Genomic DNA, 24,344 nt, shown 5'->3' with positions numbered 1-24,344 from the left:
TCTGGCCCTGTGGCTCAGGATCAGTGTACTGCTGCTGAGCGGGTGTGGAGAAAGAGTCAGCCCCCGACCACGCAGTGGAGGACAGCTGCCCATCCGGTCCCATACGCAGGACGGTATTCACCACAGAGATGTCTGTCTGCTACTCACAACACACACACATACACACATCTCTTTAGCTAAAATGCATGGAGGTGGCTAGCAAGCTAGCTAGTTCAAGCTAAAGGTAACTCTTAGCAACGCCCTTAGACACTGTCAACGGGTTACTTAGCCACCTAGCAGCTAACAATGCTATCATTGCTTCTAACTGGCAAAATAATCATTGCACACACAATTTGTGAGATATGTGTCTCCTGTAAAATGTAATTAAATGTCACATACCCTCTTCAAAGTCGCTGTCGCTTTCCTCTTCACGATCGCGAACCTTGCAAAAAAGAAAACACGAACAACCCGTCGTAGAGACGGCAGACCGCAGTCCACGCACTCGCGCAGCCAATCCTGAATATCACCGAGGCATTTTTCAGTCCGTTTTGCTCAGAAAATCAGCAGGTTTGTGTCGATGTGAACATCAACTGAAGTCTGTTGTTATCTGGAGCGGACTGAACATTCCATAGAATGTTGCTAATGTTCTATATTGAAAGGTTGCATAGCAACACACCGTTTTGAAAATAATGAGTAATAATGATGCATGACATGTATCATCAACACTTTTCAAAAATGCGTTACCATGTGACCTCTAGAAATAGAACATGAGCAGCCTTCTATGTTTGATCCAGCGCTACGCAGCAACACACCTCTGATGATGTTGACATTGACGAGACCCAGCTAGTCTTCTGAGCGCTAGCATTACTACGCCACTAGCATTAGCAACGAAAGGTACTGAGAAACGCAGGTTTGGCTGCGGGAGTGCATGGATAGCGGACTGCCATTTCTACGACAGGTTGTTGTTCCTGTTTTCTTTTTGAGAGTACAGCGACTTCGAAGCAGGTATGTCACGTTTAATTACATTTTACAGTAGACACGTGGTAAACAAATGCATCTGTGTAATGGCATGACTGTTAGTCCGTCAGTAGCAACGGTGGTAGCATTGTTAGCTTTAGCTTGAACTAGCTCGCTTGCTCGTCACCAACATGCATGTTCGACTTGTGCCGTGTTGTTTTAGCAACACGTATCGAGTGGTTGTCTAACTATCGTTCAGATATGGTCCAACTATCGTCACATACCCTCTCCGAAGTCGCTGCCGTCGCTTCCCTCTTCACGATCGCGGACCCAGCAAAAAAGAAAACACGGAAGTAAAAACGGCAGGCCGCAGTCAAAACCTGAAAAACACTGAGGCATTTTTCAGCCCGTTTTGCTCCGAAAATCAGCTGGTTTGTGTCGATGTAAACATCAACTCAAGTTTGTTGTTATCTGGAGCGGATTGAACATTCCATAGAATGTTGCTAATGTTCTATATTGAGAGGTTGCATAGCAACACACAGTTTTGAAAATAATTCATAATAATCATAGATGACATGCATCATAAAGACTTTTCAAAAATGCGTTACCATGTGACCTCTAGAAATAGAACATGAGCAGCATTCTATGGAATGGTTGATCCAGCGCTACGCAGGAACACACTTCTGTTGATGTTTACATTGACGAGACCCCGCTGGTTTTCTTAGAGCTAGCATAACTAAGCCATGAGCATTAGCAACGAAAGGTACTGAGAAATGCCTCGGTGGTAGGTATGTCACGTTTAATTACATTTTACAGTAGACACATAGTAAACAAATGCATCTGTGTAATGGCATGACTGTTAGTCCGTCAGTAGCAACGGTGGTAGCATTGTTAGCTTTAGCTTTAACTAAGACTGTGAGGTGGAGGAGGCCAGACGAGACCAGCTATTCCACTTAGACACAGTCCGTCTGGCGTAAGGACAGACACACTGATCTCTGATGAGGAGGATTTCTCATTGTACAATGTATGCTCCCTCCTCTGTCTCCCCTCAGCTCCAGCAAAGCCCTCCTCCTGCAGCTCCTGTACCTGGTCCCTGTGAGAGGTGAGAGGGGGGCGGTGAGGCGTGCTGTGTCCCTCTGCAGTGCCCTGGGTGGAGAGCTGGACCTCAGTGAGACCACAAACCAAAGTTATACATAGTTAGTATATAGCTGGTATATGATTCCAATTCTCAGAATGAGCCATGAATCAGGAAATTTGGTGTTTCACATATAAGCATTAGCAATGTTTTTTTGAATTGTTTTTTTATGACTGCCATGGGAGTGGCTGTGGACAAAATCTGCGATGGCCCTATATCCAATTACATTTCTGAAGTCCCTCTCTATCAGAAGAGGTTTTATGCTCTCACCTTTAAACCCAGATGAACATGTATTTTAATCTGAACTGTCTTAGACTATTAAATATAACTTGAAATGGTGACTGACTACTGCTTGAGTTTGTTTTGTGTGAATCTGTAATGACACCAACTCTCATTACAGACCATTATTGACCAATAAGACACTTTACTAAATTTCTATTTCTATCTCTCCACTGGACGAAAGTCATTCCTATGGGATTTCCCATAGAGTGAAATAAGGCAGATTTCTTGACAGATTTCATGTTGACAGACATCAATAGCAGACTCCAAAGTCACTAGGTCTCAACTACCCAGCTTAAGCATATTGAACAACACTTATTGGATTTGTGTTCTAATGGCCTACTCTATGTTACCTAGTGATAGGTTTGGGAATTGTTATCTGGGTTTCGTTCTTCCTGGTACATCATCTAGGACTACCTTCTGACTATGTACAACACTCACACACACATGCTAGATATTCTGCCTGATGGGAGGGCAGGACAGTGATGTCAGGTGTGTGTGGTCATTTGATTGTTGTTGTTGTAATGGCTTAATTACACCTCATTTGGCTCTGTTCTAACCTACCACTCTAGTCTTACACACACGTTGCTGGGGAAATGGCACAAGAAAGACGCAATCCTAGCAACGACAATTGTCAGTAGCACTAATTTTGTAATAATGATGCATGACATGTATTTTCAACACTTTTCAAAAATATGTCACTAATGTATTGGCATTATTACAACTTTGTGTTTCCAATGTATTAATAAGGGCTTTCCCTATTGGCTTCCCTATACCACATAAAACACTTGGCACTCCAGGTGGTGAGTGTACCGGAATTCTTTGGCGGTGAGTGAGTTAAACGCAGATGACGGTTCAAGATACAGCATCAGTAGACAAACATGTTTTGCAGCGCTCACTCAGTCCTGTACATCATGCATGCTCATGGTGTCAACTCAACGTATTGTATGTGTGAAATAGGACAAGCAGATCTCACTCACTAGTAAGATGAGGAAAGTGGTTCTTTTATATTTCCTGTTGTTACTTTTATATTTTTTCATGTTTTTATTATTCATTTTGGTAATTCTTGATTATTATACTTTGTTTAAAATAATCAAAGAGGGGACTGTTGGAATTGTACAATATTCTATGTGCCTCTCGACCTTTCACCTAGTGGTACCATGCCATAACCAGTACACAATGCAGAGACATGAAATCAGATGCTGGGGAATGGGGGGCCTAGGACCTGTAGCCCTCCAAGGCCAAATTCCATTGCAAGTCTATATATTCTAGTAGTAGTGTTACTATACTGGTACACAGTACACAGTGTGTCTTTATTCTTGATGGAAAGTTGGAGGACATTACATATGAATTAGTTTATTTGTGTTTACTTAATGTGGGGATGAAATATGTTCCTCTGACACTAGACACCAAAATCACTACTATAGAGAGTGAAATGTTTGATTCTGTCTTTGAGATTCTTATAGCCCAATTTTGTGCAATAATATCTATTTACTAAAATCTGATCTTTAAGAAAGACATTTTTCTCCCTCTTTACGCAGTCTTGGATATTGCTCTGTTAAAGAGAAACAATGTTTCTTCTGGAACTTTTTCAAGTTTAATTGTGGTATGATTTCTGAGTAGTTTCTTGACTATTAAAGTGATTCTACGAGATAATTTCTATAATCTCAGCCTACAGTTCTCAACGTAGCGCTAATGAGTTGGAAACGGGTCCCTGTTACATGCCCTCAGTGTGGTGCGTATGTGTGTGGATTCCACGTAGACCAATGACATCGACACACTTAACAGTAATGCTGCTTCTAAAGTTGGCGATGATAAACTAGGGAGTCTGTGGCTGAATGAGATAAAACAGTGATTCAATTGATTATATTTGTACAAACTATGCATTGATAATTCAGACACAAAATAAGAGGTTAAATAATACAGAAATAGTTATTGCCATATCCCGTAGCTTCTCTTTAATGATTCATTCATAGATAGTGACAATTCAAATAATTTGAAAATATGTGGCTGCACTGTTACTAATGCTATAAATGCAACACATGCTTATAATGTGCAAACTGAATTATAAACCCATTATAAAAGGAAACCTTAGTGTTAAGTGTCACCAAAAGAAAAGAAAACACAGAGACATTAAATCAATTTGAGATACTCTATCACTCATTTATTTGCAAATATATGTAATAAGTGTCTGTAAGTAAAGACAATGAGACTCCGGTGGCCCTGCATATCAGAGAGAGAGAGGGGAAAGGGAGAGAGGGGGGGACATAACAAGAAGGCATGTGAGGTTATTATTTAAACTTTAACTAGAATACTTATTGGATTTCACTGAAGTATCCTTTGCGGTTACTGATGGAGTTTGACCCTGTGGAATTCCTAAAAAAAGAAAGACAGAAAAAAAGAGAAAGAGAGGGGGAGGGGGAGTGCAACTTTAGTGGTAAGAATAAAATTACTTCCAATCATTTAAAATGACTTATTCCGATTACTTAATAGCGTGTGTGTGTGTGTGTGTGTGCGTGCCCCCTCAGAAGGACGCCATGAGAAGCTGAAGGTGGTGCTCCAGGAGGCTCGAGACTCCAACGACCAGAGACTCCGTGTTGAAGTACCAGGGAACCTCCTGACCAAACATGTCGTCCAGAAGCATCATCAGCCCGCCCTGAGGTAAGGCTCTGAGTTACTGCTAGTTCACAGTACTCATTTAAACTGAACAATAGATTGGATGCTAAATACTAGAGAGAAGGAACAGTAACAACATCAGAACTTGTCTGTACCTTCAGGTGCAGCAGGCATCTCTCAGCCTCTGGTTTCATGTTGCTGGCAGGCAGGCATGAGTGTAGGAGAGAGTACAGACGCTCCACAAAACCACCAGGTTGCTAACAGCAAACATAGGAGGAGAGAGCAGAGAGTCATATGAACTTGTCAACAAAGTCACCCTGTAACAGTCTTCAGTATAAGAACAGTACTCACCACCACCAGGGGCCTCCCCACCATCACCCCAAACAGAACCAGCTCATAGAGGATGTCTATGAGGTTGACATGGCTAATCTAACAAAAGACAAAAACATTTACAACAAAATAGCAATGATATTAAAAAGAAGGACCCAATACAGGCACAGGTAATCAATGTGAGACTACTGAAGTGAATGAACTAACCTGATGTTCTGCCAGCTCCATCTCAATGTCACCCTGTTTGGAGGGATCACTCAGGTACCCAACAAGGTCATCATAGGCACGGATGAACTGTGCCTCGTCCTATACAGAACAAGAGAGACAATGTCAGTAAACGGTTGTTACATTTTCTCTTGATAATTCACTCTGTTGGAGGAAGCCAATGTCTTACCTTGTGATTGGCCTGAACCAGTGCTCCCAGCAGGACCTTCCCAGCCACGTACAGCTGGTTCTTGCTCTGGGTGGAACTGCGCAGGGTCTGGTAAAGGGGGGAAAAAATAGTGAGACACCATCTGACAGAAGACAGAAGAGAGAAAGCACAGAGAAAGGGTGGTTGACTCACTGTGAAGGCCTGGCGTAGGGTGGTGACCCTCAGGGCAATGTCCTCAGTCCTCTTGGTGGTCAAATAGAGGCTATGGGAGAGAATGACGCATGTAAACCGGTGGAGTTACTAAGTGATAATATGGTAAAGGCTTGATAATATGGTAAAGGCTTAAGTGTTAAGTTTGACCTCATAGCAGTTCTGGCCCTGTGGCTCAGGATCAGTGTACTGCTGCTGAGCGGGTGTGGAGAAAGAGTCAGCCCCCGACCACGCAGTGGAGGACAGCTGCCCATCCGGTCCCATACGCAGGACGGTATTCACCACAGAGATGTCTGTCTGCTACTCACAACACACACACATACACACATCTCTTCAGCTAAAATGCATGGAGGTGGCTAGCAAGCTAGCTAGTTCAAGCTAAAGGTAACTCTTAGCAACGCCCTTAGACACTGTCAACGGGTTACTTAGCCACCTAGCAGCTAACAATGCTATCATTGCTTCTAACTGGCAAAATAATCATTGCACACACAATTTGTGAGATATGTGTCTCCTGTAAAATGTAATTAAATGTCACATACCCTCTTCAAAGTCGCTGTCGCTTTCCTCTTCACGATCGCGAACCTTGCAAAAAAGAAAACACGAACAACCCGTCGTAGAGACGGCAGACCGCAGTCCACGCACTCGCGCAGCCAATCCTGAATATCACCGAGGCATTTTTCAGTCCGTTTTGCTCAGAAAATCAGCAGGTTTGTGTCGATGTGAACATCAACTGAAGTCTGTTGTTATCTGGAGCGGACTGAACATTCCATAGAATGTTGCTAATGTTCTATATTGAAAGGTTGCATAGCAACACACCGTTTTGAAAATAATGAGTAATAATGATGCATGACATGTATCATCAACACTTTTCAAAAATGCGTTACCATGTGACCTCTAGAAATAGAACATGAGCAGCCTTCTATGTTTGATCCAGCGCTACGCAGCAACACACCTCTGATGATGTTGACATTGACGAGACCCAGCTAGTCTTCTGAGCGCTAGCATTACTACGCCACTAGCATTAGCAACGAAAGGTACTGAGAAACGCAGGTTTGGCTGCGGGAGTGCATGGATAGCGGACTGCCATTTCTACGACAGGTTGTTGTTCCTGTTTTCTTTTTGAGAGTACAGCGACTTCGAAGCAGGTATGTCACGTTTAATTACATTTTACAGTAGACACGTGGTAAACAAATGCATCTGTGTAATGGCATGACTGTTAGTCCGTCAGTAGCAACGGTGGTAGCATTGTTAGCTTTAGCTTGAACTAGCTCGCTTGCTCGTCACCAACATGCATGTTCGACTTGTGCCGTGTTGTTTTAGCAACACGTATCGAGTGGTTGTCTAACTATCGTTCAGATATGGTCCAACTATCGTCACATACCCTCTCCGAAGTCGCTGCCGTCGCTTCCCTCTTCACGATCGCGGACCCAGCAAAAAAGAAAACACGGAAGTAAAAACGGCAGGCCGCAGTCAAAACCTGAAAAACACTGAGGCATTTTTCAGCCCGTTTTGCTCCGAAAATCAGCTGGTTTGTGTCGATGTAAACATCAACTCAAGTTTGTTGTTATCTGGAGCGGATTGAACATTCCATAGAATGTTGCTAATGTTCTATATTGAGAGGTTGCATAGCAACACACAGTTTTGAAAATAATTCATAATAATCATAGATGACATGCATCATAAAGACTTTTCAAAAATGCGTTACCATGTGACCTCTAGAAATAGAACATGAGCAGCATTCTATGGAATGGTTGATCCAGCGCTACGCAGGAACACACTTCTGTTGATGTTTACATTGACGAGACCCCGCTGGTTTTCTTAGAGCTAGCATAACTAAGCCATGAGCATTAGCAACGAAAGGTACTGAGAAATGCCTCGGTGGTAGGTATGTCACGTTTAATTACATTTTACAGTAGACACATAGTAAACAAATGCATCTGTGTAATGGCATGACTGTTAGTCCGTCAGTAGCAACGGTGGTAGCATTGTTAGCTTTAGCTTTAACTAAGACTGTGAGGTGGAGGAGGCCAGACGAGACCAGCTATTCCACTTAGACACAGTCCGTCTGGCGTAAGGACAGACACACTGATCTCTGATGAGGAGGATTTCTCATTGTACAATGTATGCTCCCTCCTCTGTCTCCCCTCAGCTCCAGCAAAGCCCTCCTCCTGCAGCTCCTGTACCTGGTCCCTGTGAGAGGTGAGAGGGGGGCGGTGAGGCGTGCTGTGTCCCTCTGCAGTGCCCTGGGTGGAGAGCTGGACCTCAGTGAGACCACAAACCAAAGTTATACATAGTTAGTATATAGCTGGTATATGATTCCAATTCTCAGAATGAGCCATGAATCAGGAAATTTGGTGTTTCACATATAAGCATTAGCAATGTTTTTTTGAATTGTTTTTTTATGACTGCCATGGGAGTGGCTGTGGACAAAATCTGCGATGGCCCTATATCCAATTACATTTCTGAAGTCCCTCTCTATCAGAAGAGGTTTTATGCTCTCACCTTTAAACCCAGATGAACATGTATTTTAATCTGAACTGTCTTAGACTATTAAATATAACTTGAAATGGTGACTGACTACTGCTTGAGTTTGTTTTGTGTGAATCTGTAATGACACCAACTCTCATTACAGACCATTATTGACCAATAAGACACTTTACTAAATTTCTATTTCTATCTCTCCACTGGACGAAAGTCATTCCTATGGGATTTCCCATAGAGTGAAATAAGGCAGATTTCTTGACAGATTTCATGTTGACAGACATCAATAGCAGACTCCAAAGTCACTAGGTCTCAACTACCCAGCTTAAGCATATTGAACAACACTTATTGGATTTGTGTTCTAATGGCCTACTCTATGTTACCTAGTGATAGGTTTGGGAATTGTTATCTGGGTTTCGTTCTTCCTGGTACATCATCTAGGACTACCTTCTGACTATGTACAACACTCACACACACATGCTAGATATTCTGCCTGATGGGAGGGCAGGACAGTGATGTCAGGTGTGTGTGGTCATTTGATTGTTGTTGTTGTAATGGCTTAATTACACCTCATTTGGCTCTGTTCTAACCTACCACTCTAGTCTTACACACACGTTGCTGGGGAAATGGCACAAGAAAGACGCAATCCTAGCAACGACAATTGTCAGTAGCACTAATTTTGTAATAATGATGCATGACATGTATTTTCAACACTTTTCAAAAATATGTCACTAATGTATTGGCATTATTACAACTTTGTGTTTCCAATGTATTAATAAGGGCTTTCCCTATTGGCTTCCCTATACCACATAAAACACTTGGCACTCCAGGTGGTGAGTGTACCGGAATTCTTTGGCGGTGAGTGAGTTAAACGCAGATGACGGTTCAAGATACAGCATCAGTAGACAAACATGTTTTGCAGCGCTCACTCAGTCCTGTACATCATGCATGCTCATGGTGTCAACTCAACGTATTGTATGTGTGAAATAGGACAAGCAGATCTCACTCACTAGTAAGATGAGGAAAGTGGTTCTTTTATATTTCCTGTTGTTACTTTTATATTTTTTCATGTTTTTATTATTCATTTTGGTAATTCTTGATTATTATACTTTGTTTAAAATAATCAAAGAGGGGACTGTTGGAATTGTACAATATTCTATGTGCCTCTCGACCTTTCACCTAGTGGTACCATGCCATAACCAGTACACAATGCAGAGACATGAAATCAGATGCTGGGGAATGGGGGGCCTAGGACCTGTAGCCCTCCAAGGCCAAATTCCATTGCAAGTCTATATATTCTAGTAGTAGTGTTACTATACTGGTACACAGTACACAGTGTGTCTTTATTCTTGATGGAAAGTTGGAGGACATTACATATGAATTAGTTTATTTGTGTTTACTTAATGTGGGGATGAAATATGTTCCTCTGACACTAGACACCAAAATCACTACTATAGAGAGTGAAATGTTTGATTCTGTCTTTGAGATTCTTATAGCCCAATTTTGTGCAATAATATCTATTTACTAAAATCTGATCTTTAAGAAAGACATTTTTCTCCCTCTTTACGCAGTCTTGGATATTGCTCTGTTAAAGAGAAACAATGTTTCTTCTGGAACTTTTTCAAGTTTAATTGTGGTATGATTTCTGAGTAGTTTCTTGACTATTAAAGTGATTCTACGAGATAATTTCTATAATCTCAGCCTACAGTTCTCAACGTAGCGCTAATGAGTTGGAAACGGGTCCCTGTTACATGCCCTCAGTGTGGTGCGTATGTGTGTGGATTCCACGTAGACCAATGACATCGACACACTTAACAGTAATGCTGCTTCTAAAGTTGGCGATGATAAACTAGGGAGTCTGTGGCTGAATGAGATAAAACAGTGATTCAATTGATTATATTTGTACAAACTATGCATTGATAATTCAGACACAAAATAAGAGGTTAAATAATACAGAAATAGTTATTGCCATATCCCGTAGCTTCTCTTTAATGATTCATTCATAGATAGTGACAATTCAAATAATTTGAAAATATGTGGCTGCACTGTTACTAATGCTATAAATGCAACACATGCTTATAATGTGCAAACTGAATTATAAACCCATTATAAAAGGAAACCTTAGTGTTAAGTGTCACCAAAAGAAAAGAAAACACAGAGACATTAAATCAATTTGAGATACTCTATCACTCATTTATTTGCAAATATATGTAATAAGTGTCTGTAAGTAAAGACAATGAGACTCCGGTGGCCCTGCATATCAGAGAGAGAGAGGGGAAAGGGAGAGAGGGGGGGACATAACAAGAAGGCATGTGAGGTTATTATTTAAACTTTAACTAGAATACTTATTGGATTTCACTGAAGTATCCTTTGCGGTTACTGATGGAGTTTGACCCTGTGGAATTCCTAAAAAAAGAAAGACAGAAAAAAAGAGAAAGAGAGGGGGAGGGGGAGTGCAACTTTAGTGGTAAGAATAAAATTACTTCCAATCATTTAAAATGACTTATTCCGATTACTTAATAGCGTGTGTGTGTGTGTGTGTGTGCGTGCCCCCTCAGAAGGACGCCATGAGAAGCTGAAGGTGGTGCTCCAGGAGGCTCGAGACTCCAACGACCAGAGACTCCGTGTTGAAGTACCAGGGAACCTCCTGACCAAACATGTCGTCCAGAAGCATCATCAGCCCGCCCTGAGGTAAGGCTCTGAGTTACTGCTAGTTCACAGTACTCATTTAAACTGAACAATAGATTGGATGCTAAATACTAGAGAGAAGGAACAGTAACAACATCAGAACTTGTCTGTACCTTCAGGTGCAGCAGGCATCTCTCAGCCTCTGGTTTCATGTTGCTGGCAGGCAGGCATGAGTGTAGGAGAGAGTACAGACGCTCCACAAAACCACCAGGTTGCTAACAGCAAACATAGGAGGAGAGAGCAGAGAGTCATATGAACTTGTCAACAAAGTCACCCTGTAACAGTCTTCAGTATAAGAACAGTACTCACCACCACCAGGGGCCTCCCCACCATCACCCCAAACAGAACCAGCTCATAGAGGATGTCTATGAGGTTGACATGGCTAATCTAACAAAAGACAAAAACATTTACAACAAAATAGCAATGATATTAAAAAGAAGGACCCAATACAGGCACAGGTAATCAATGTGAGACTACTGAAGTGAATGAACTAACCTGATGTTCTGCCAGCTCCATCTCAATGTCACCCTGTTTGGAGGGATCACTCAGGTACCCAACAAGGTCATCATAGGCACGGATGAACTGTGCCTCGTCCTATACAGAACAAGAGAGACAATGTCAGTAAACGGTTGTTACATTTTCTCTTGATAATTCACTCTGTTGGAGGAAGCCAATGTCTTACCTTGTGATTGGCCTGAACCAGTGCTCCCAGCAGGACCTTCCCAGCCACGTACAGCTGGTTCTTGCTCTGGGTGGAACTGCGCAGGGTCTGGTAAAGGGGGGAAAAAATAGTGAGACACCATCTGACAGAAGACAGAAGAGAGAAAGCACAGAGAAAGGGTGGTTGACTCACTGTGAAGGCCTGGCGTAGGGTGGTGACCCTCAGGGCAATGTCCTCAGTCCTCTTGGTGGTCAAATAGAGGCTATGGGAGAGAATGACGCATGTAAACCGGTGGAGTTACTAAGTGATAATATGGTAAAGGCTTGATAATATGGTAAAGGCTTAAGTGTTAAGTTTGACCTCATAGCAGTTCTGGCCCTGTGGCTCAGGATCAGTGTACTGCTGCTGAGCGGGTGTGGAGAAAGAGTCAGCCCCCGACCACGCAGTGGAGGACAGCTGCCCATCCGGTCCCATACGCAGGACGGTATTCACCACAGAGATGTCTGTCTGCTACTCACAACACACACACATACACACATCTCTTCAGCTAAAATGCATGGAGGTGGCTAGCAAGCTAGCTAGTTCAAGCTAAAGGTAACTCTTAGCAACGCCCTTAGACACTGTCAACGGGTTACTTAGCCACCTAGCAGCTAACAATGCTATCATTGCTTCTAACTGGCAAAATAATCATTGCACACACAATTTGTGAGATATGTGTCTCCTGTAAAATGTAATTAAATGTCACATACCCTCTTCAAAGTCGCTGTCGCTTTCCTCTTCACGATCGCGAACCTTGCAAAAAAGAAAACACGAACAACCCGTCGTAGAGACGGCAGACCGCAGTCCACGCACTCGCGCAGCCAATCCTGAATATCACCGAGGCATTTTTCAGTCCGTTTTGCTCAGAAAATCAGCAGGTTTGTGTCGATGTGAACATCAACTGAAGTCTGTTGTTATCTGGAGCGGACTGAACATTCCATAGAATGTTGCTAATGTTCTATATTGAAAGGTTGCATAGCAACACACCGTTTTGAAAATAATGAGTAATAATGATGCATGACATGTATCATCAACACTTTTCAAAAATGCGTTACCATGTGACCTCTAGAAATAGAACATGAGCAGCCTTCTATGTTTGATCCAGCGCTACGCAGCAACACACCTCTGATGATGTTGACATTGACGAGACCCAGCTAGTCTTCTGAGCGCTAGCATTACTACGCCACTAGCATTAGCAACGAAAGGTACTGAGAAACGCAGGTTTGGCTGCGGGAGTGCATGGATAGCGGACTGCCATTTCTACGACAGGTTGTTGTTCCTGTTTTCTTTTTGAGAGTACAGCGACTTCGAAGCAGGTATGTCACGTTTAATTACATTTTACAGTAGACACGTGGTAAACAAATGCATCTGTGTAATGGCATGACTGTTAGTCCGTCAGTAGCAACGGTGGTAGCATTGTTAGCTTTAGCTTGAACTAGCTCGCTTGCTCGTCACCAACATGCATGTTCGACTTGTGCCGTGTTGTTTTAGCAACACGTATCGAGTGGTTGTCTAACTATCGTTCAGATATGGTCCAACTATCGTCACATACCCTCTCCGAAGTCGCTGCCGTCGCTTCCCTCTTCACGATCGCGGACCCAGCAAAAAAGAAAACACGGAAGTAAAAACGGCAGGCCGCAGTCAAAACCTGAAAAACACTGAGGCATTTTTCAGCCCGTTTTGCTCCGAAAATCAGCTGGTTTGTGTCGATGTAAACATCAACTCAAGTTTGTTGTTATCTGGAGCGGATTGAACATTCCATAGAATGTTGCTAATGTTCTATATTGAGAGGTTGCATAGCAACACACAGTTTTGAAAATAATTCATAATAATCATAGATGACATGCATCATAAAGACTTTTCAAAAATGCGTTACCATGTGACCTCTAGAAATAGAACATGAGCAGCATTCTATGGAATGGTTGATCCAGCGCTACGCAGGAACACACTTCTGTTGATGTTTACATTGACGAGACCCCGCTGGTTTTCTTAGAGCTAGCATAACTAAGCCATGAGCATTAGCAACGAAAGGTACTGAGAAATGCCTCGGTGGTAGGTATGTCACGTTTAATTACATTTTACAGTAGACACATAGTAAACAAATGCATCTGTGTAATGGCATGACTGTTAGTCCGTCAGTAGCAACGGTGGTAGCATTGTTAGCTTTAGCTTTAACTAAGACTGTGAGGTGGAGGAGGCCAGACGAGACCAGCTATTCCACTTAGACACAGTCCGTCTGGCGTAAGGACAGACACACTGATCTCTGATGAGGAGGATTTCTCATTGTACAATGTATGCTCCCTCCTCTGTCTCCCCTCAGCTCCAGCAAAGCCCTCCTCCTGCAGCTCCTGTACCTGGTCCCTGTGAGAGGTGAGAGGGGGGCGGTGAGGCGTGCTGTGTCCCTCTGCAGTGCCCTGGGTGGAGAGCTGGACCTCAGTGAGACCACAAACCAAAGTTATACATAGTTAGTATATAGCTGGTATATGATTCCAATTCTCAGAATGAGCCATGAATCAGGAAATTTGGTGTTTCACATATAAGCATTAGCAATGTTTTTTTGAATTGTTTTTTTATGACTGCCATGGGAGTGGCTGTGGACAAAATCTGCGATGGCCCTATATCCAATTACATTTCTGAAGTCCCTCTCTATCAGAAGAGGTTTTATGCTCTCACCTTTAAACCCAGATGAACATGTATTTTAATCTGAACTGTCTTAGACTATTAAATATAACTTGAAATGGTGACTGACTACTGCTTGAGTTTGTTTTGTGTGAATCTGTAATGACACCAACTCTCATTACAGACCATTATTGACCAATAAGACACTTTACTAAATTTCTATTTCTATCTCTCCACTGGACGAAAGTCATTCCTATGGGATTTCCCATAGAGTGAAATAAGGCAGATTTCTTGACAGATTTCATGTTGACAGACATCAATAGCAGACTCCAAAGTCACTAGGTCTCAACTACCCAGCTTAAGCATATTGAACAACACTTATTGGATTTGTGTTCTAATGGCCTACTCTATGTTACCTAGTGATAGGTTTGGGAATTGTTATCTGGGTTTCGTTCTTCCTGGTACATCATCTAGGACTACCTTCTGACTATGTACAACACTCACACACACATGCTAGATATTCTGCCTGATGGGAGGGCAGGACAGTGATGTCAGGTGTGTGTGGTCATTTGATTGTTGTTGTTGTAATGGCTTAATTACACCTCATTTGGCTCTGTTCTAACCTACCACTCTAGTCTTACACACACGTTGCTGGGGAAATGGCACAAGAAAGACGCAATCCTAGCAACGACAATTGTCAGTAGCACTAATTTTGTAATAATGATGCATGACATGTATTTTCAACACTTTTCAAAAATATGTCACTAATGTATTGGCATTATTACAACTTTGTGTTTCCAATGTATTAATAAGGGCTTTCCCTATTGGCTTCCCTATACCACATAAAACACTTGGCACTCCAGGTGGTGAGTGTACCGGAATTCTTTGGCGGTGAGTGAGTTAAACGCAGATGACGGTTCAAGATACAGCATCAGTAGACAAACATGTTTTGCAGCGCTCACTCAGTCCTGTACATCATGCATGCTCATGGTGTCAACTCAACGTATTGTATGTGTGAAATAGGACAAGCAGATCTCACTCACTAGTAAGATGAGGAAAGTGGTTCTTTTATATTTCCTGTTGTTACTTTTATATTTTTTCATGTTTTTATTATTCATTTTGGTAATTCTTGATTATTATACTTTGTTTAAAATAATCAAAGAGGGGACTGTTGGAATTGTACAATATTCTATGTGCCTCTCGACCTTTCACCTAGTGGTACCATGCCATAACCAGTACACAATGCAGAGACATGAAATCAGATGCTGGGGAATGGGGGGCCTAGGACCTGTAGCCCTCCAAGGCCAAATTCCATTGCAAGTCTATATATTCTAGTAGTAGTGTTACTATACTGGTACACAGTACACAGTGTGTCTTTATTCTTGATGGAAAGTTGGAGGACATTACATATGAATTAGTTTATTTGTGTTTACTTAATGTGGGGATGAAATATGTTCCTCTGACACTAGACACCAAAATCACTACTATAGAGAGTGAAATGTTTGATTCTGTCTTTGAGATTCTTATAGCCCAATTTTGTGCAATAATATCTATTTACTAAAATCTGATCTTTAAGAAAGACATTTTTCTCCCTCTTTACGCAGTCTTGGATATTGCTCTGTTAAAGAGAAACAATGTTTCTTCTGGAACTTTTTCAAGTTTAATTGTGGTATGATTTCTGAGTAGTTTCTTGACTATTAAAGTGATTCTACGAGATAATTTCTATAATCTCAGCCTACAGTTCTCAACGTAGCGCTAATGAGTTGGAAACGGGTCCCTGTTACATGCCCTCAGTGTGGTGCGTATGTGTGTGGATTCCACGTAGACCAATGACATCGACACACTTAACAGTAATGCTGCTTCTAAAGTTGGCGATGATAAACTAGGGAGTCTGTGGCTGAATGAGATAAAACAGTGATTCAATTGATTATATTTGTACAAACTATGCATTGATAATTCAGACACAAAATAAGAGGTTAAATAATACAGAAATAGTTATTGCCATATCCCGTAGCTTCTCTTTAATGATTCATTCATAGATAGTGACAATTCAAATAATTTGAAAATATGTGGCTGCACTGTTACTAATGCTATAAATGCAACACATGCTTATAATGTGCAAACTGAATTATAAACCCATTATAAAAGGAAACCTTAGTGTTAAGTGTCACCAAAAGAAAAGAAAACACAGAGACATTAAATCAATTTGAGATACTCTATCACTCATTTATTTGCAAATATATGTAATAAGTGTCTGTAAGTAAAGACAATGAGACTCCGGTGGCCCTGCATATCAGAGAGAGAGAGGGGAAAGGGAGAGAGGGGGGGACATAACAAGAAGGCATGTGAGGTTATTATTTAAACTTTAACTAGAATACTTATTGGATTTCACTGAAGTATCCTTTGCGGTTACTGATGGAGTTTGACCCTGTGGAATTCCTAAAAAAAGAAAGACAGAAAAAAAGAGAAAGAGAGGGGGAGGGGGAGTGCAACTTTAGTGGTAAGAATAAAATTACTTCCAATCATTTAAAATGACTTATTCCGATTACTTAATAGCGTGTGTGTGTGTGTGTGTGTGTGTGTGTGTGTGTGCGTGCCCCCTCAGAAGGACGCCATGAGAAGCTGAAGGTGGTGCTCCAGGAGGCTCGAGACTCCAACGACCAGAGACTCCGTGTTGAAGTACCAGGGAACCTCCTGACCAAACATGTCGTCCAGAAGCATCATCAGCCCGCCCTGAGGTAAGGCTCTGAGTTACTGCTAGTTCACAGTACTCATTTAAACTGAACAATAGATTGGATGCTAAATACTAGAGAGAAGGAACAGTAACAACATCAGAACTTGTCTGTACCTTCAGGTGCAGCAGGCATCTCTCAGCCTCTGGTTTCATGTTGCTGGCAGGCAGGCAGGAGTGTAGGAGAGAGTACAGACGCTCCACAAAACCACCAGGTTGCTAACAGCAAACATAGGAGGAGAGAGCAGAGAGTCATATGAACTTGTCAACAAAGTCACCCTGTAACAGTCTTCAGTATAAGAACAGTACTCACCACCACCAGGGGCCTCCCCACCATCACCCCAAACAGAACCAGCTCATAGAGGATGTCTATGAGGTTGACATGGCTAATCTAACAAAAGACAAAAACATTTACAACAAAATAGCAATGATATTAAAAAGAAGGACCCAATACAGGCACAGGTAATCAATGTGAGACTACTGAAGTGAATGAACTAACCTGATGTTCTGCCAGCTCCATCTCAATGTCACCCTGTTTGGAGGGATCACTCAGGTACCCAACAAGGTCATCATAGGCACGGATGAACTGTGCCTCGTCCTATACAGAACAAGAGAGACAATGTCAGTAAACGGTTGTTACATTTTCTCTTGATAATTCACTCTGTTGGAGGAAGCCAATGTCTTACCTTGTGATTGGCCTGAACCAGTGCTCCCAGCAGGACCTTCCCAGCCACGTACAGCTGGTTCTTGCTCTGGGTGGAACTGCGCAGGGTCTGGTAAAGGGGGAAAAAAATAGTGAGACACCATCTGACAGAAGACAGAAGAGAGAAAGCACAGAGAAAGGGTGGTTGACTCACTGTGAAGGCCTGGCGTAGGGTGGTGACCCTCAGGGCAATGTCCTCAGTCCTCTTGGTGGTCAAATAGAGGCTATGGGAGAGAATGACGCATGTAAACCGGTGGAGTTACTAAGTGATAATATGGTAAAGGCTTGATAATATGGTAAAGGCTTAAGTGTTAAGTTTGACCTCATAGCAGTTCTGGCCCTGTGGCTCAGGATCAGTGTACTGCTGCTGAGCGGGTGTGGAGAAAGAGTCAGCCCCCGACCACGCAGTGGAGGACAGCTGCCCATCCGGTCCCATACGCAGGACGGTATTCACCACAGAGATGTCTGTCTGCTACTCACAACACACACACATACACACATCTCTTTAGCTAAAATGCATGGAGGTGGCTAGCAAGCTAGCTAGTTCAAGCTAAAGGTAACTCTTAGCAACGCCCTTAGACACTGTCAACGGGTTACTTAGCCACCTAGCAGCTAACAATGCTATCATTGCTTCTAACTGGCAAAATAATCATTGCACACACAATTTGTGAGATATGTGTCTCCTGTAAAATGTAATTAAATGTCACATACCCTCTTCAAAGTCGCTGTCGCTTTCCTCTTCACGATCGCGAACCTTGCAAAAAAGAAAACACGAACAACCCGTCGTAGAGACGGCAGACCGCAGTCCACGCACTCGCGCAGCCAATCCTGAATATCACCGAGGCATTTTTCAGTCCGTTTTGCTCAGAAAATCAGCAGGTTTGTGTCGATGTGAACATCAACTGAAGTCTGTTGTTATCTGGAGCGGACTGAACATTCCATAGAATGTTGCTAATGTTCTATATTGAAAGGTTGCATAGCAACACACCGTTTTGAAAATAATGAGTAATAATGATGCATGACATGTATCATCAACACTTTTCAAAAATGCGTTACCATGTGACCTCTAGAAATAGAACATGAGCAGCCTTCTATGTTTGATCCAGCGCTACGCAGCAACACACCTCTGATGATGTTGACATTGACGAGACCCAGCTAGTCTTCTGAGCGCTAGCATTACTACGCCACTAGCATTAGCAACGAAAGGTACTGAGAAACGCAGGTTTGGCTGCGGGAGTGCATGGATAGCGGACTGCCATTTCTACGACAGGTTGTTGTTCCTGTTTTCTTTTTGAGAGTACAGCGACTTCGAAGCAGGTATGTCACGTTTAATTACATTTTACAGTAGACACGTGGTAAACAAATGCATCTGTGTAATGGCATGACTGTTAGTCCGTCAGTAGCAACGGTGGTAGCATTGTTAGCTTTAGCTTGAACTAGCTCGCTTGCTCGTCACCAACATGCATGTTCGACTTGTGCCGTGTTGTTTTAGCAACACGTATCGAGTGGTTGTCTAACTATCGTTCAGATATGGTCCAACTATCGTCACATACCCTCTCCGAAGTCGCTGCCGTCGCTTCCCTCTTCACGATCGCGGACCCAGCAAAAAAGAAAACACGGAAGTAAAAACGGCAGGCCGCAGTCAAAACCTGAAAAACACTGAGGCATTTTTCAGCCCGTTTTGCTCCGAAAATCAGCTGGTTTGTGTCGATGTAAACATCAACTGAAGTTTGTTGTTATCTGGAGCGGATTGAACATTCCATAGAATGTTGCTAATGTTCTATATTGAAAGGTTACATAGCAACACACAATTTTGAAAACAATTCATAATAATCATAGATGACATGTATCATAAAGACTTGAACAGCATTCTATGGAATGTTTCATCCAGCGCTACACAGCAATACACTTGATATTGATGTTTACATTGAGACCCAGCTGGTTTTCTGACAGCGAGCATTACTCAGCCATTAGCATTAGCAAAGAAGGACTGAAAAATGCCTTCGTGTTTTTCAGGATTGGCTGTGCGTGGACTGGGGGCAGCCGTTTCTATGACAGGTTGTTGTTCTTGTTTTCTTTTTTTGCAGGGCTCCAGTTGTGAGGACAGCGAAGCGGGTATGTGACGTTTAATTACATTTTACAGTAGTAGACACAGTCAACAAATGTATCTGGGTAATGGCATGACACTTTGTCAGTTGGTAGCAATGGTAGCATTGTTAGCTTTAGCTTGAACTAGCTAGCTTGCTAGTCACCTACATTTTGGGTTTGTGGTGTGTTGTTTCACAACAAATATTGAGTGGTTCTCTAACTGTCGTTCAGAGAGAGTCTAATTGTTATTGCTCATACTTCTTTTTCTTATCATTATTATTCCAATTCTTCCGATTTTTTGGTATGCTACTCCTCTTCCAGCTTTTAGGCTGTTTACACTAATCAAACTTTAAAACGTGCAGAGAGGTCTAACTTGATTAATATATTTTAAACTCATTATATTTATTCAGCTCTTTGTAACTCAAAAAGTCTTATTTTTTTAACATGGTGGTTTTTTAACGTACATCATGGTGTTGATGTAGGCGAACATTCTGAGATCCCCATTGTTACTGCAACTGTTATGCAAAACACATTCTTAGAATGATTACGCAACAATGCACTCCCTTGGCTACCAGTTCTACCCCACTAAAACCACTATTTAACCAACCAACTAACCCTCTACCCACTCCGCTGAAATACCCCAGGCTCATCCTGTCTATCTGTGACTCTATGACCTTTTAAACTGCTATCTGTCTTTCCAACCTTATATCTATCTAAGCTTTCAACTACCTGGCATCATCCTTTCTTCCTTTCACTGGTCACTACTGCTTCACTGAGTATACCCCATACTGATTACCCTCTTAATTGTTAGATTTACCTATACTCTCTCTCATCTATTCATTCTCTTTCATCTATCTATTCATCCTTCCAATCAACCAACCAACCTATCTCACTTTCTTTCAACTACCGAAAACATATTCATCAACCCTGATAAAAGCTTTCTGATACCTATTAAACTTTTTGAACTATTAAGCTTTTTGTAACTCCAAAAACTCTCATCCAGTTAACATGATGAAATGTTGATTTCGGCCAACATTCTGAGAGCCACCATTGTTTCTACAACTGCTATGGAACTGTCAGAACTCTTGAATAAAAACAACAGGAAACCTGCAGCCCTGTCTGATGCCTCCTTGTTTTCTCATTCCCCTCGACTCTCTGGTTGAGGGGGAGGAACAGGACTCCTCATCTCACCAAAGTGGTCACATAATGTCCTTCCCCTGTCACACCTGTACATATCCACCTTTGTATTCCATGCTGTTTCTGTCACCTCCCCTGTCAAACTTCACATTGTCGTTATTTATCGTCCACCAGGTCAGCTTGGCCACTTCTTAGATGAGATGGATGTCCTTCTCGGCTTCTTCCCTGAGGACGGCACACCGCTCACACTACTGGGTGACTTCAACATCCAGTCAGAGAAGCTTCACTCGTCTGGAGTACTTGACCTTACTCTTCTTCGCCCTGTCCCACTGTCCTCCGACTCATAAGGCAGGCAGTCAGCTTGACCTTGTCTTCACCAGATCCTCCCATACCTCCAACCTTACTGTTACCCCCCTTTTGGTTTCTGATCATCATTTTGTATCCTTCTCCGTTCCTCTCAAATCCTCCTCCTCTCAGTCAGTTTCTACCCACACTGTATCCTCTCGTCGCAACCTGCGTACCCTCTCACTCACCGCTCTCTCTTCCTCTGTCTTATCTTCCCTACCCTCTGTTGAATCCTTCTATCCACTGATGCAGCCTCCTCCACCCTCATGTCCACTCTTTCCTCATCCTTCGAATCTCTCTGTCCACAGACCTCAAGGCCGGCACGATCCTCTCCACGCGCTCCTTGGCTGTCTGAAACCCTGCAAGCTTGTAGAATAAGGCTCCGGGCAGCTGAGAGGAAATGGAGAAAAACTGGCCTCCCTGATGACCTAGAACTTTATCTCTCTCCTCCTCAACGACACCTCATCTGCATCAGCTGCTAAAGCTTCTTACTACCATTCCAAAATTCAATCTTCTGCCTCTGACCCAAGGAAACTGTTCTCCACATTTTCCTCACTCCTCAAACCACCTCCTCCCCCTCCTCCCTGTCTGCGGATGACTTTGTCACCTACTTTGAAAAGAAGGTTGATGACATTAGCAGCCCTTTCTCTCTACCTCTCACCAACAATGCTACCTCTCCTCCCAAACCCACTGCGCTACACGCAGTCTCTGGTTTTTCAGCTTTTCCCCCCCTTTCCCCTGAAGATATTCTAAAACTGATCACATCCAAGCGGGCAACCACCTGCCCCCTTGATCCTATCCCCTCCCCCTTTCTCCAATCCATCTCCAAAGACTTCCTTCTGTTCCTTACCACCTTAATCAATTCTTCTCTATCCACAGGATCTGTCCCAGGGGCCTTCAAGACAGCCAGAGTCAAACCTCTTCTCAAGAAACCAACTCTTGACCCGTCTGCTGTCCATAACTACAGACCGGTATCCCTTCTCTCCTTCTTATCTAAAACCCTTGAACGTGCTGCCTCTAACCGACTGTATCACTACCTCCTTCAGAACAACCTCCTTGACGCTCACCACTGGGTATTTTAAGGCTACTACTGAGACTGCTCTCCTTGCTGTCACGGAGGCCCTCCACCCTTCTTGAGCTTCCTTCCTCTCTTCTGTTCTCATTCTTCTGGACCTGTCTGCTTCATCCGACACAGTAAACCACCCGATCCTTCTCTCCACCCTCTCAGAATTAGGCATCAGCTCTGCCCTCTCCTGGTTTGCAGCCTACCTAGCCAATCGCTCTTACCAGGTGACGTGGAGAGAATCACTGTCCTCTCTACGAGCCCTCACCACTGGGGTCCTCCAGGGCTTTGTCCTTGGGCCCTTACTGTCCTCCCTCTATTCCAAATCTCTTGGCTCGGTAATTTCCTCACATGGTTTCTCCTGCCACTGCTAAGCAGATGACACTCAACTCTTTCTCTCTTTCCCCCCTTCTGACCCACAGGTGGCAACACATGTCTCTGCGTGTCTCGCAGACATTTCTGCTTGGATGTCAGCCCACCACCTCAAGCTCAACCTTAACAAGACTCTAATGTGACCTCCTCCCATACAGCCAAGAACCTTGGGGTGATCCTTGACAACCACTTATCCTGTGTGGCGAACATCACAGCAACAGCACGCTCCTGTAGATTCTTCCTCTACAACATCAGAAGGATACATCCATTCCTCACCAGAGAAGCAGCATAACTTTTGGCCCAAACACTTGTGATTTCTCGGCTCGACTACTGCAACACATTCTTGGCCGGTCTCCCCGCCTCCACCATTAGGCCTTTGCAGCTCATCCAGAATGCTGCCACCCGTCTGGTGTTCAATCTCCCCAAATTCTCCCATGTCACTCCCCTCCTTCGCATCCTTCATTGGCTCTCAGTAGCAGCTTGCATCAGATTCAAGACCCTGATGCTCACCTACCGGGTGGCAAGCAGAACAGCCCCTCTCTATTTGCAAGCAATGGTTAGCCCCCAAACCCCTGCCCAATCACTCCGCTCTTCCACCTCGGCTGGCCGCCTGACACCGCCGCCTCTACGTGGATGCAGCAGCCGTGCTACTCAGTCACGGCTTTTCACTGTCCTGGCACCCCGCTGGTGGAATGAGCTTCCCACTGCTGTCATGACTGCAGAGTCACTACCAATCTTCCGCCGTAGATTGAAGACTGTTATGGAAAATACATTGATAGAACTGTTTTCAGGTTATACACTTTCATATGACTGATACAACTTGTGTAAATACTGTGATTACATTTTCTCTTGCCACGCCTCTAAAGTTCTATAGCCATTGTTCTGAGAAGCACTGTATAATTTACCATATGAACAGCGGTGATTTCGGAGTGAGTGGTGAGGGAGCGCAGTAATGGGAGAACAGATATATCTTGCCGATAGTTGTGAAATGTTGAACGCCGATTGATCAGTGAGACAGTCTCCCCATTGTTTTTGCTCTCTCGACCCCTCCCTGCGTAAGCACAGGCCCATCAGCCGATAGCCTTGGCGGCGCCTACCATTATGTTTAAACTGTATAAAAGACAACCTTGATAATCGCATCTTCAGACTCGTGCTGAACAGGCCCCCGGAACTACGCTGGGCTGCTGTTACGCTCTTGTCTCTTGTTTGCAAGCAATAAATACCGGACTCAGATATTGTGGCTACTCAGGACTTGTTTCTTGATACTTACCTCCGAAGAGCTGAAGTACAGAGTGGTAAATCCTAGACTTCCACCACAAGACCCATCTCTTCAGGCTGCATCTGAACTGTCCCTCCTAAAGACCTCTTCATCCCCACTACCCCCTTTACAAGTTTCTCTCCTGTAAAAAAAGAAAAAAGAAAATAAGTAATTCTTCCTTCTTCTAGCATCGTAACTGCCAATAGCCCCTGGTCCTACCATAGATTACTTTTTCTTTTGATGGCTGATGGAGAGATGATTCACTTACTTAGACAAATGT

General features: G+C 43.1%; 1 pseudogene across 1 annotated transcript in view; it reads right to left on the bottom strand.

Moving 5' to 3' along the window:
- LOC310824131 (cytochrome P450 3A27-like) overlaps positions 1-21,142 on the bottom strand; it is a 128,326-nt pseudogene extending 107,184 nt beyond the window's left edge. The window contains exon 1 of the transcript in view: positions 21,116-21,142. The product of the transcript in view is annotated as a cytochrome P450 3A27-like (transcript). The remainder of the gene's footprint in view (positions 1-21,115) is intronic.
- Positions 21,143-24,344: the final 3,202 nt, after the last annotated feature.

This window comes from Argentina silus (genome assembly GCF_951799395.1).
Source record: "Argentina silus genome assembly, chromosome: Y".
NCBI lineage: Eukaryota > Metazoa > Chordata > Actinopteri > Argentiniformes > Argentinidae > Argentina > Argentina silus.
The sequence above is the reverse complement of the archived record's forward strand: the minus strand, read 5'-3'. Positions and strand labels throughout refer to the sequence as shown.